At 43.4% G+C, this 14746-nt stretch overlaps 1 non-coding gene across 1 annotated transcript; it reads left to right on the top strand.

Moving 5' to 3' along the window:
• The first annotated feature begins 357 nt into the window (after positions 1-357).
• Positions 358-464, top strand: LOC145060757 (small nucleolar RNA R71). Its single transcript, XR_013686941.1, has one exon. It is a non-coding gene; the product is annotated as a small nucleolar RNA R71 (small nucleolar RNA).
• The last annotated feature ends 14282 nt before the right edge of the window (positions 465-14746 follow it).

The raw sequence follows: 14746 nt of genomic DNA, 5'->3' as shown, positions 1-14746 counted from the left end.
TGAGCTTTTCTGTTCCCAAACTCATCTACATTGCAGTCCTTGGTCAAGTGTAGACCACTGCATCTCTCGCAACCCACTCTTATGGCATGTATCGACTGGTCCATTTGTGTTATCCTTCGATCCATATTATTCAGCATGGCCATTACAGCTGCTATTTCTTCAGTTTGGGCCCCTCCACCGCCTTTGATTCCATCTTGCCTAGGGTTGTGGTATTCGCGAGAGTGCTTCGCGAATTCTTCAATTATCTCCTTGACCTCCCTTGGATTTTTCTTTGTCAAAGGTCCTTGAGAATCAAGGAGTTGTCTTGTCATCACGTTGACCCCATCATAAAAGATAGACATCTCTTGCTGCACATTTAGATCATGTTGAGGGCAATTTCTAAGCAAGCCCTTGTACCGCTCCCATGCTTCGTATAATGACTCCCCCGGCTGTTGCTCAAAGTTGGCTATTGCCTTCTTGAGTTTGGCTATCTTGGATGGTGGGCAAAACTTGTCCAGGAATTGCTCACGCATTTGAGCCCAAGTGGTGATTGTACCCGGTGGGAGTGCTTTTAACCATTCCTTAGCAGCTCCTTTGAAAGTGATGGGAAGCATCCAAAGCAAGACTGTGTTTCTGTTGACATTTGGGACATTGAAGTAATCCATAATGTCGTTGACTTCATCTAGATGCTTAAAAGCATCCTAATGATCTTTCCCGAAAAATGGGATGTCCTTCAGTGCAGTCAGTATGTGTCCCTTCAGCTCGAATGTGGCAGTGGCAGGTATTGCGGGTTGGACTAAACCGGGACCCACATCTTCTCGGATCCGCTTCTTGTAAGCTCCCATGGACATTTCTTCAATTGATGTCATCTCGTTCCTTGGCTCGTTCTCGGGTTCGCTTGTGTGTTCTTCAAATTCCGGCTCGGTATCGCTTTCGGACTAAGTTTGGACGGGCGTATGATCCAAATGCTCAAGATTGCTCTTGTGCCTTGCGTATGAACTTGACTCTCCTGTCTTCCTTCCTGACTTCCTAGAAATAGCTGACTTCAATTCTTGTAAGGGTGTCTTTTTCTTATGAATTGCAGACTCGGGATCTTCAAGTGGTGGCACCAAGGCTGTGTTTGAGCTTCTGGTCATGAAATCCTGCAACTTGCTAAACTAAAAACGTAAAACTGAACTAAAATAAGAAAAACTAACTACAAACTAAAAATCTAGTTTTTTTTTAATAGTCCACGTCGTGGCAGGTATCTGGCCACGTCGTGGACTCTGTGACTAACAAAAAAAAAATTATTTTGCTGAAAAAATTATCTTTTTGTGGTTTTTACTTCCACAAGAAGGATCGATTAATTTAATGCAAATAAATAAGCTAAAACTAAGAAAAAAAACTAAGCCGTTCCCCGGCAACGGCGCCAAAAACTTGATGTGCACAAAAGTACTCACTAATTTTAATATTTATAACCTAACAAATTTAACTAACTATGCACTTATAGGCAGTGTACCTAGTCAGATTACAGTATAGTTTGGGTAAGTCGGGTGTCGATCACAGAGAACAGTGTTCTAATTAATTTACTTACTCTTAAATTAACCTAATTATTAACAAGTTTTAAAGGGGTTTTATCTGATTTTACAAGATCGGATGAACTTAAATCAAATTCAATAAGTTAAAACACACTCTTGTTTAGTTTGAATCCACTTCTTCCTTATGGCTAGCTAATGATTACGGATTATTAAGTTGGTTTTTAGTTGTATTAGTAATTTAGTTCTAACTTTACCAATAATTAACTAATTCATGTCAAACCATGTATGTTCACACATAATTAAACACAAAACTAATTATGAATGTAAATATGCTATGTAAGATTTGTAATATAAACGCAATTATAGTCACAATATACGTTCTCTAGCACAGCTAAGCTTATTTATTCTAATTACTAACTAAGATTGGTCAATCCTAGCTCTAACAATTTAATGTTCACTAAATCATTAGGTAAACAAATTCATGCAGTTAATGGTCACTAAGCTACACAAAACATGCAATCAAGCAATTAGAGAAACAAACAATAGCATGCTAGGTTATACAAATCAAACACAAGCAATTCTTACCAACCAAACTTAATCCATAAACATTGAACTATTCATAAGTCTGAAGCTTCATCTAGCTAAAGAAGAGTAGCTAGATTCAACTGCTCATCCTAGCAACTAATAAACCAACACAACTTAAAGTAATAAAATACATGTTCTTATTTAACTAAAATATAAACCTTTATTCTTTTTGGTGTTGAAAACCTTCTTCCAGAACCCTTCTTTCGCTCTGAATCATCTCCTGGAACTCTTTCCTTCAGCCAAAAGGTCCTTATTTTGTAATAATCAGGAGAACTTAAATAATCTCCAAAAACCCGCGCCACGTCGTGGCTATCCAGGCCACGTCGTGGGCTTCAAGCTATCCGTACCGTGCAAGGAATCCTCCGCATCGCGATGCTTATCTTCTAGAACCCTCATGCCACGTCGTGAATTCAATATCTTTCGTGGATTTATTCTTTTCTTGTCTTGTCTTTCAAGTCTCCCATGTTCCTCATATTGTCACTTTTGGTCCCTCTCTTCGAAAATCCTTTTAATTGACTAAAAATAACAATTTAAAGCCATAAGTACCATTATTCTAAACATATTATCGACTTATTAATAAAAATATACTTAAATATTGCCTAAAATAGGTATAAATATGGCAATATCACTTGTATTAGATGTGATCCTTCTAGTTATATCAATGTTTCTGACATTTTCATATTGTGTTTTCAGAATGGTGGTTTTGCGCCCTAGACCAGCAGTCGGCAGTTCCGGTGCCGGAGAAGGATTAGGTTCAGGCTCGAGGGTCGAGCATTTGGATGAGCAGACTAGGGAGTTCATTTCCTCAGCGATCACACAGATCATACTTGAGTAGACTCCTGTAATATTTGGTACGATCTAGGAGGGTATTTTGGAGCTTTTAGATGAGAGGATGAGTACATTCCGAGCTGAGGTGGCGGCGATGATGGGGTTGCGTACGCTCACATTCAGGGAGTTCAGGGCTTGTGGCGCTCCAGATTACCAGGGGGACCGAGACCCCATTGCAAGTACCAGATGGTTGGCTGATGTGGCCAATGCTTTCCGCACTAGCAGATGTCCCGAGGGGGACAAGGTCCAACTTGCATCCTGTCTTTTGAAGGGCAGGGCACGTGATTAGTGGGAGGAGGTCGGACATGTCATCGGGGATGACGCAGCTCTTGATGCTATGACCTAGATGGATTTCACGACCAGGTTCAGAGCTGAGTTTGCACCTGTTATTGAGGTGCAGCAGCTTGCTAGGGAGTTCTAGGATCTCCAGCAGACGACAGAGAGAGTGGCGGATATTAGTGCCAAGTTCAGGGAGAGGGCTCTTCTCTTTCCTCAGTACGCGGCAGACAAGGAGATGAAGAAGGCCCGATACCATGATATGTTGAGGAGTGATATTTGACAGTTTGTGAGTTGTTCCAGATGTAAAACGCTGGATGATATGATTGTAAAAGCTCGTGAGAGGGAGATTGATTTAGAGATGGAAAGGAAGAGGAAGCCAGAGGTGGTATCTGGCACAGGGAGTTCGGGCAAAAAGCCCAAGGTATTTGATCACATACCTAGGGGACAGCAGATCCACAGTTGGTGTGGCAAGTGTGGGAGGTTGCACGATGGAGTTTGCAAGGCAGGGAGTTTCGGCTGCTATAAGTCCTGTCGGACTGGGCACATTAGTAAGGATTGCACCGCTACTACAACTACGACTCCCACCTCAGCATCTGATCCGATTTGCTTTCAGTGCAATCAGAGGGGCCACAAGAGGCCCTAGTGTCCGAGCTTAGCAACAGCAGGGAAGGTAACGACACGTGCCCTTGCTACTTTGAGGATTACAAACGGCCGTCCGGGTCGGGCTGAGGTGCCAGTGGCGAAGAGTAGAGTTTTCCATATGATAGTAAAGGAGGCGCGAGCGACTCCTGATGTGGTGACGGGTATGTATTTTCCTCTTATCTCTGTTTTTAGTATTGATTGTTTCTCATGGTTATGTGTTTGTGTATAGGTTCGTTCTTAGTGAACAACATCTCAGCTACAGTATTGTTTGATTCGGGGGCTACCCGTTCATTTTTCTTGCTTGCGCTAAGCAAGCAATTTACCAGAGTTCCAGGGGAGCTGGATTGCCCACTTGAGGTTAAGATAGGGGATGACAGGACCGTCAAGGTCGCGAGGGTATATAGGGTGTGTTCGCTGCGATTATTTGATGAGCAGTTCTCAATGGATTTGCTTCGTATTCCCCTGCCAGGGAATAATGTTATAGTAGGTATGGATTGGCTGAGCTCTAATGGGGCAGTAATCGATTGTCCTAGTGGGGGAGAATTAGTGATTCAGGGTGAGAGGCCACTATGCGGACCGATTCTTTGCTCCACAACGAGAGCGAGGTGCTACTTTCCGCAGGGTTGCATAGGGTACGTTGCCTATGTTGTGGATGCCCGGGAGAAGGGTAAGGTGATAGTTGACGATGTACCGGTGGTATGAGAGTACCCAGATGTATTCCCAGAGTATTTTCCTGGAATACCTCCTGAGAGACAGGTTGATTTCAAGATTGACCTGGTTCCTGGTGCGACTCTGATAGCCAAGGCACCATATTGGTTGGCTCTTCCAGAGATACAGAAGTTGTCTACGCAGCTGCAAGAGCTACTAGACAAGGGTTTTATCAGGCCGAGCAGTTCACCATGGGGATCCTCGATCATGTTTTTGAAGAAGAAGGACGGTTCGCATCGCATGTGTATAGACTACTGGGAGTTGAACAAGGTAACGGTGAAGAAGCGTTACCCACTTCCAAGGATATATGACTTGTTCGATCAGCTTCAGGGGGCATCTTGGTTTTCCAAAATTGATCTACGGTCCGTATATCACCAAATGCGGGTTAGGGATGAGGATGTGCAGAATACTGCTTTTAGGAACCGCTATGGTCATTATGAGTTCGTGATGATGCCGTTTGGGCTCACGAACACTCCAGCCGCATTCATGGATCTCATGAACCGTGTGTGCAGGCCGATGTTGGATCAGTCTGTGATTGTATTCATCGATGACATCTTGGTTTATTGCAAGACTTAGGAGCAACATGAGAAGCACCTGAGAGAGGTGCTACAGACACTGAGGAGGGAGAAACTTATCGCGAAGTTCTCCAAGTGTGAGTTCTGGTTGCACGAGGTGCAATTCCTTGAAAACTGTCACACCCCCGAACCGTCAGAACAGATGGCGGAAGCGTCCGGGGGCGGGTGACGTCATGTGTAGTTACACAACAATCGTATCATAGCAATCAAAGTAAACATAACCATTACATTACAATATGAATATTTACATCTGTTTGAAAACATAGTTTGTACATAACATTATATGACAAAAGTAAAATACGCCACTCTATCGAGCTCTGTCTTCGCCAAAAGCTGGAAAGGGCACCTGTCTATCGTTGTCCTGAGAATACAAGCAGTTTTGAAAACCTATCAGCATAAAGTTGGTGAGTTCATAAGCTTGTTTTTGTATTAGAAACTAGTCACTGAATTTGTACAAATAATTTTTTTTTCATTAAAGGTAAATATCGTTTGTATCGAAACCCTGGTTACCGCCAGTAAGTAAAGTACGTTGCGTTCAAAAACCCTGGCTACCGCCAGTAAGTAAGGTAGTTTTATTACTTAATATAAAACCAAATGTTGTGTCCCTGGAATAGCCTCCAGTAAGAAGTAGGCTGTCTTATTAATGAAAATAAAACTATTGAAGATGGAAAAATCCCGTGAACAAAGATTACTTTATACTTATTGTGAGTCGTATAACCATGCTAATATGACCGATGACCTCCTTGACGTTTCTTCAGGCATCATACAATTACAAAATTTGTCGACCCAGGCGTGCATGCCTAACTATAGCTAACAGTTCAGGTGTGGGATTGTCGGTCCCGAATAGATCTATTCACAAATTCCACACTCTCCCTCCAGGGGATTCTTGTTATACTAAAGGTGAGGATTTACTGGTACCCCGAAGGGTACCATGAAGATATGTCTCACAATCCTGTATTAACTAGTTTATGTGTATTTCGGTTCCTCTCAAGTTTGAAATCGTTTGTATACGGTGTAAAGTATAAATAATTATACACAAAATAATTATTTAGCAAAATACTTGAAACTGTACCTATTATAGTTTGACTGGTATGTTATGTTTAAGTACTATTCTGAAAAACTATGCAATTTTGTTTAGAAAATGTCCCTTATGCTCCGCATATTACAAAAGGGATAAAGTATCTAAATTTTTGATGTAAAACCGTTGTAATTGCATTAGTTTCTAAGTTGTGAAAACCTTTATGTTTGGCTTGTATTCCCCCTTGAAAATGTTTTAAAAACTATAAAAGCGTAGGGGAATGAACTCATAGTTGATTGGATGCAAAGGATTGAACTGGACGATCCTTGATTTTATATACGTTGAACTTAACGAAATCCTAATATAAAATAATACGTATATGTATCTAAATCAGTAATTACATTAGATAAAGTGTCAGATAAACACTTGGTTTCGGTTAAGGAATGTTACCGAGACTTGGTTGAATCGAGGAAACGGGCTTTTCCCCATGAAAGAGTTGTTTATGGCCGTGAACTGGGTTTGCGGTCGTGAATGGAGTTTATGGCCGAGAAAATGGGTTTACGGCCGTGAACAGGGTTGACGGCCATGAACTGAGTTTGTGGCTTTTTAAGATCTGAAGGATTACGGCCATAAACTCAAGAACAAGAGTGATGGTTTTCGACGAAAAAGTGGTCCAGATGTTCCCAAACGGCCCCAAATGACGATTTCCGGCATTTTTCGGGTGAAAGAAGGTCTTTTTGGTGTTTACGGTCAAGAGGTTTAGAGAGAAAAAGCGGGTGTTTCCGGCCAAGAAGGTTCAAATGAGAGTGGGGGTCCTGTATTTATAGACCAGGGGTATGGTCGGTGGTGGGGTCCACCCGACACTGACCGTAAACAAGGTTTACGACCTTACACGAGTTTACAGCCGTAAACTCGTCTTAGCCGTGAACTCGTTAATTTTCGAGGAATTGATGGTTTTTCGTGCGATTTTTGGTTTTCCGACTCGTATGTAATTATAACTATAACCTTAGTTAATTTAATCAACCCAAGAAGTTGACAGAAAATTTAATAAAATTAATTTTTTATTAACGGAGGTAGGTTAAAATAACGTAAGAAATTTCGGGTTGTCACAGACACCTCGTCAACCAGAAGGGTATACTTGTAGATCTTGCCAAGATAGAGGCCGTGATGTAGTGGGAGGTCCCGATGTCTCCATCTGAGATTCACAACTTTGTAGGTCTGGTGGGGTATTACAGAAGATTCATTCAGGATTTTTCCAAGATAGCAGTACCGCTCACTCGATTGACTAAGAAGTTAGTGGCGTGTCACTAGGGTCCTGACCAGCAGTCAGCATTTGAGACGCTCAGGCAGTGACTGTGCGAGGCACCGATTCTTACCCTGACAGAGGGAGTGGATGAATTTGTAGTCTTCTGTGACACTTCGATCACAAGTATGGGAGCAGTGTTCATGCAGCAAAGGCATGTGATAGCTTATGCCTCTAGACAGTTGAAGCCTCACGAGGCTAACTATCCGAAACATGATTTAGAGTTGGAGGCAGTGGTGTTCGCCCTCAAGATTTGGCGACATTACCTCTTTGGGGTCCGTTGTACCATTTACATGGATCTGCTGAATCTGAATATGAGGCAACGTAGATGGTTAGACATGGTAAAGGATTACGACTGTGAGATCCTTTACCATTCGGGCAAGGCCAACGTTGTGGCCGATGCTCAGAGACGCAAGGCGGTGGTGGCCTTGATCAGAGATATATGTCTGTGGATGACAATGATTATTCCATTGCTGGAGCAGATCAAAGAGGCACATGTTGAGGGCCTGAAGGAGGAGAGGCTGAAGTGTGAGAGGATCATGGGCCGAGTAGCTTCCTTCAATTATGACATTCGAGGATTGTTGACCATGCATGGGAGGGTCTGGGTACCGTACTGGGGCGGGGTACGGCAGGTGTTGATGGATGGGGCCCACAAGTCTCGGTTCTCCATCCACATGGGGGTGACGAAGATGTATAGAGATCTTCGACCCGATTACTGGTGGCCCTGCATGAAGCGGGATGTAGTGTGGTATGCAGAGAGATGCCTGACCTGCAGGAAGGTCAAGGCAAAGCACCAGAGACCCCACGACAAGATGCAGCAGTTGGATATTCCCATGTGCAAATGGGAGGACATCACCATGGATTTCATTACTAAGTTTCCCAGGACCGCACGTGGAGTTCATTCGATTTGTGTCATCGTGGATCGGTTGACCACGAGGGCACATTTTATACCGATCCAGAAGAGCATCTCAGCTAAAACGTTAGCCGATATTTATGTGCGAGAGGTAGTGGCACATCATGGAGTGCCTGTTTCGGTGGTGTCAGACAGAGAAGTCCGGTTCACTTCCAGGTTTTGGAAGTGGTTTCATGACGACATGGTTACTCGTCTTCATTCAGCACCGCTTTCCACCCTCAGATGGACGGGCAGAGCGAAAGGACGATTCTGACTCTCGAAGACATGCTACGGGAATGTTTCCTATATTTTGGTGGTAGTTGGGATACGTATCTTCCATTAGCGGAATTTTCATATAACAACAGTTACCATGCCAATATTGACCGTCCTCCCTTTGAGATGCTTTATGGGAGGAAGTGTAGAACCCCAGTCTATTGGGGTGAGGTCGGTCATAGAGTCATGGGGAGTACGGAGGTAGTACTCAAGACCACAGAGTTGATACAACAGGTCTGTAGCAGGCTTCAGACTGCGCAGAGTCGGCAGAAGAGTTACGCCGTTAAGCGGTGCTCAGACTTGGAGTCCTAGGTGGGAGATATGGTCCTTCTGAAGGTGTCACCCTGGAAGGGTGTCATCCGATTTCGGAATCGGGGCAAGCTGGGCCCCAGATTCATTGGTCCCTTTAGGGTTTTGGCCCCGGTGGGTCGGGTTGCGTATCGGTTAGATCTTCCGGTCTATAGCCCAGCTAGAACCACAACACTTTCCACGTTTCTCAACTGCGGAAGTGCTTAGTGGATGAGTCAGCAGTTGCACCATTTGAGGATATTTAGGTTGATGGCAGCCTAAATTACATCGACAGACCTGTTGCGATCTTGGATCGGAAGAAAAAGACCTTGAGGAACAAGGTGGTCTAGCTAGTAAAGGTGCAGTGGCATCACCGCAAGGGCTCGAAATGGACATGGGAGCCCGAGGAGGAGGTGAGAGAGCACTACCCAGAGTTGTTTGTAGAGATAGCAGACTTCGAGGATGAAGTCTATGATAAGTGGGGGAGAATTGTAACGCCCGGTTTATGGTACGTATTTGATCTACTTTTATATCATTTGTATTATTAACTCGACGAGTGTAAGCCCTAACTTGTCGAGTAAATGTGAGGTTGGGACGCGGGTTTAAGTAATCTACCCACCGATCCTGCGCTTGGACTCGACGAGTAGGCCAGTCAGGATGAAACCCTAATTAAAGGGTTTGCACCCTATTTAAATAACATTATGAGCTTCAAGGTCCAGCCTCCATCACCTCCAGAGCATAACTTTCAAAACCCTAGTTCCCTTTTGGCAAACTTGAGCTTTCTTAGTGGCTTGGAGGGTTTTTGGTGCATTGTGTATCTAGTAGAAGTGTTGGAAGGAAGAAGGATCAAGGGAGAATGACTAGATCCAGGAGCAACATCAGTTTCTCTTCACTTTCAGGTAATCAAGCTCAAAAAATGACTTGTGACTTTATAGATTTTCTCCTTTGCCCCTTTATGGAGTTTTGGGGTCAATAAGCTTGATCCTTAAGACTTGGACGTCCCAAGTCGATTCACCTTCAGATCTAGACTCTAGAACCAAGTTCATGGCATAAAGATGCAAGCTTTATGGCCATATTAGCCCATGCACCCCCCCCCCTTTAGACCTCATTTTGGGTCCTTAAAGCTTATACTTTCATGCATGCACGTAAAGTTCATAACTTTACGTGATAGATCGATCTTAGAAGCCCATATCTACCGTTTGGATGAGTGTTGTGCACCATAAATCGAGTTATAGACTTGGAAAATAGGCGAGTCGACGAGTTGTTCTTGGAACTCCGTGAGTCCGGGGGTTCAGTCCCCAATCTGTTGTGGTTCAAAGAAGCCCAGCTGAGTGATAGCATGGATTTAGAGAAGTTGAGAGGAGTGATTCGACGTATTAAGATACAGCCATGATCTGGAAGCCATGGGACTCGACGAGTGTAAGAACAAACTCGACGAGTCCAACGCAAACTCCTTATCCACAAGAACAGACTCGAAGAGTTGTTCATACAACTCAGCGAGTCATAGACTGTACGTGTTCATATGACGAAGGTGGACTCGATGAGTTGTTCATACAACTCGACAAGTCGGATGAAGATTGATTAGATGATATTAAAGAAGGAGAACTCGTTGAGTCATTGCTAAACTCGGCGAGTAGAGTCGGGTAGGGAGCAAAAGATAGGGTAGGGACTCGGCGAGATGGCGGCCCAACTCGGCGACTCAGGTCAACTGGAAGTTGACTTTGACCAGGATATTGACTTTGACCCAGGGTAAAATAGTCACTTTACCCTAAGATTTGTTATCAGTGTTTGATTAATTTTCTTTATAGGAATTGTAGCCCGGGAGTTACCAGAATAGCAGTCAGACTGTTCCTGATCAGTAATTCACCAGTCGGCCTTACAAGGTGAGTTTTCTTTCCAGTAAGAACTGGTCTACGGCCACAATGCCGACCCATTTAGATTATAGTAGTTCAATATGCTTGATGTCTTAGTGATTCAAGCATGCCTATGTGTTATGAGTTCTAGACTGTGGTCTGATGCAGTATGCAGTATATGTGTTTATGTTGTACGTTATGATTATGTTATACCATGTTCAGTCAGTTCCGGACTTTGGTCCAATGCAGTGGGCAAGGCCCTAGTTATTTTCGAACTTCGGTTTGATGCAGTGGGCAAGGCCCTAGTTAGTTCCGGACTTCGGTCCGATGCAGTGGGCGAGGCCTTAGTTAGTTCCGAACTTCGGTCTGATGTAGTGGAAGAGGCCTTAGTTAGTTCCGGACTTCGGTCCGCTGCAGTGGGCAAGGCCCTAGTCAGTTCTGGACTCGGTTTGATGCAGTGGGCAAGGCCTAGTATGTGCTTTATATGATATTGTATGGTTTGTGGTAGTTTGGGGGAGCTCACTAAGCTTCCTGCTTACAGTTTTCTGTTTTGGTTTCAAGTACTTCAGCTAGCAAGGGGAAGGGCTGGGGATGATGGCATGGCACACACCACAATTTTAGCCTGGGAGTTAGACTTTGATATTTTGACATGATCATGACATCAGATTTGATTTGATACATTTATTATGACATTTTGAGATACACGACTTATGTTTTTGTTATATGATATTTTGATATTATAGTTTTAGTTATGTTTTCAAATGAAAATTTTCGCTTGTATTTTTGGGATGTTTCACTCTAAGCCTCCATGAGCATAAAGTTGCAAACTTTATCTAGTCTTAGCCCTCCTCCATGCCCTAAATCTCTTGTTAAGCTTAGTCTTGGTATTTTAATCCATTTGATACCTTGCATGCATGTAAAGTTAGCAAATTTACATGGTATCTTACTCCAAAGAGGATAGAACTGTAGTTTGGGGTCCTAGAGTCAATTGGAAAGGGCTAAACACTTTAAGAGAAGAAAAACTCAACGAGCTAGTTAGCTAACTTGATGAGTTGGTGTGGGTTTTCCCTTGCTTTCTAGATATTGAAGGACTCGATGAGTTGCTCTGCCAACTCAACGAGTTGGATCGAGTTTCTCGTCTTCTGGATTATAACCGAACTCGGCGAGTTGATGAAATAACTCGGCGAGTTTGTTTAGGGTTTCTCTCAGTTTTCTGAACACTGAAGGAACTCGACGAGTTGCTAGATACACTCGACGAGATGGGTCAACATGGATTATTGACCTTGACCGTTGACTTTGACCATGGTTGACCAAGTTGAATTCTGAGGGTATATTGGTAATTTGGGTTTTTAATGGAATTAGTTATATGGTGGTTACATGCAGTTGAATTTGGAGCTTTGTGTTGGGATTCGACCTTATATGTTTATCACTACTTGTGAGGTGAGTTTTCCTCACTACACTAACAGACTTGATGGCACCAATGCCAGCCCTTTTTGGATTGTATCCTAGTTATGGGATGATGCTATGTTTAGTGATCTATTAGACAGTATCCTAGTATATAGGATGATGTTATGTTTAGTGATATGTTAGATTGGTATCCTAGTATATAGGATGATGCTATGATTAGTGATCTGTATATATGTATGACAATTTTGTGCAAGCTAGCTAGCATATGTGTGATTGCGGGTGGATTGAGGCGGTCTTGCTTCGTGCTCTAAACAACAAACCCTGGGCGGTCCGGATAGACTGCAATCCCATCGGGGCGTACTAGCGAGGCCGAAGGCCCGGAGAACGGTCCAGACAGGCTAAAGGCCCGGGAGGGTAGACCAGACATGCTGAAGGTTCTGAGAGTAGGCCAGATAAACTGAAGGCCGGATGAGGGTGGTCTAGTCATACTGGAGACTCTATTTGCATGTTGTTTGTTATGATAATATTATGTTTCTATGGCGTTGGTATTTTGGGGGAACTCACTAAACTTTGGGCTTACAGTTTTGGATTTTGTTTCAGGTACTTCGGATGATTGTGGGAAGGCGAAGGCTTGATCGTGCACCTCCTCACATTATTTGATTTTGATTTATGGGATTCTCTGATATGAAACGATTTTGAAAACATTCTGTAATAACTAATGGCTTGTGGATGTTTGAAGAAGTTTAAAATTCTTATGAATTTTATGGATGTTACAAATTGGTATCAGAGCCTTGGATTGAGTGAATTGGAGGAAAATTCATGTGAATCCAGTCTCAAACTAAGGAAACGGTTTTCAATATGATTTTCAAAAGGTTTTCAAAATAATAAAGGAGGATGAAAAATGTACGATCAGTCGGAGCCAGTAAGTAGACCCCAAAATACCGTATTGTTATTTGAAATTGTGATATATTAGAACAACATGCAAGTGATAGGCTAGCGATCTACAAGAATTGCATGATAGAGCTGCCTGGTTATATGATGCTTGATAACCTAGGGTTTTCCTTATGTGAAATTGACATCATTACTATAATGTCTTAGTGTATACATCATGGTTGTATATATCTATGATCTTATAGCCTGAGAATGTTTGGTTTGGTCTTATTTGCTTTTCTTGTTTGACTAGGGTACAATGTTATGTATGACTAGTATACACGATTGTTGCAGGGTTGGTGGAAGTTTCATGGATGAGTTGTGCAGGGTCAGTTGTCCAGTTGTGAGATGTTTAGCCTTCCTTTTGGAATGAGGATTGAGCGCTCGCCTATCTTTATATATATTGTTATGGTGTTGTGACGATCCCTGAGAAAAATATGGGTAGGTGTGGAAGGTAGTTTGGGCCAGTACTACTGAAAGCACATAACCCACGCATAGCAAGGAAGTCACAACCACTAGGGTTTTGGTTAGGAGTTCGTTCCTTTCTGTTTATACGGATTATATGATATCTTCCTGATATATTTTCAGCATGGTGGTTATGGGGCGATTTGTGACCGAATCTGGGTTAGGATCAAGAGCTGGCAATCAGGGTGGACCAGCAGTGCCCGAGACCATTGGTCAGATGAGGCCATATGAGCTAGATGCAAGGATTCGTGAGATCCTGGACGATGAGGTTGCTGCACTTTTCTCGACCGAGTTGCCAGACATGTTTGGGTCTATTAAGATAGCTATGATTAGGTATTTTGATGAGCGTTATGCAGCCATTGCGGAGATGGCTACCGCTGGAGCTTCCGCAGCCGTAGCAGCTGCAGGTGGAGGGGTCAGTCAGGCTTTTTAGTACTGGGACTTCGATAACACGAAGTCCCTAAGTTTTGATGGGATTAAGGACCCGATCATATCCGTGAGGTGGATATCTGATGTTGAGGTATGCTTTTTCACATGCTCATATCCTACTGACCAAAAGGTGAGATGTGCTCTGAACCTGTTGAGGTCCGGAGCAAAGGACTGGTGGAGATTTATAACAGGTTCGTATACTGATGAGAAGAGAGCTGCAGTTACTTGGGATCAGTTTAGGGAGATTTTCTGCTCCCGCTACATTCTGTGGGTCTAGCGTGAGCGGGTGGCACATAAGTTTTTGGAATCGAGACTGGGATTGGACTTGGTGTAGAGATTACCCACATGTTTACTGAGAGGGTGATGTTTTGCCCGTAGTTTGCTTTCGAGCAGGCTCGGATGACACGTTATCGGAGCATGCTCAAGTCCGACATCAGACAATTTGTTGCTACCCAGCGTTGTGATACATTACTAGAGTTACAAGAGGCCGCTAGGCGGCATGAGATTGAGATTGCGTTGCAGTTGAGAGAGCAGAGACATGCCTCGCCATAGTTACAATCTGCGCCAAATAGGTCCAAGACCACTGATTCTATGTCTATGAGCCAGCGTGGCCGCACTTATGGAAAGCGTGGGAAGGGTCATTCTGGAGCTTGTCGATTCAGTAGTCTGTGTTGCAACTGTGGCAAGGAGGGGCACTTTGCGAGGGATTCCCGCCAGTTAGCCCCTTTTTAGGATATGATGATTTGTTATCACTGCAATTAGGTTGGTCACGTGA

Source organism: Lactuca serriola, chromosome 6 (assembly GCF_051521515.1).
Source record: "Lactuca serriola cultivar US96UC23 chromosome 6, Lser_US96UC23_V15, whole genome shotgun sequence".
Lineage (NCBI taxonomy): Eukaryota > Viridiplantae > Streptophyta > Magnoliopsida > Asterales > Asteraceae > Lactuca > Lactuca serriola.
This window is presented reverse-complemented; position numbering and strand designations above follow the sequence as displayed.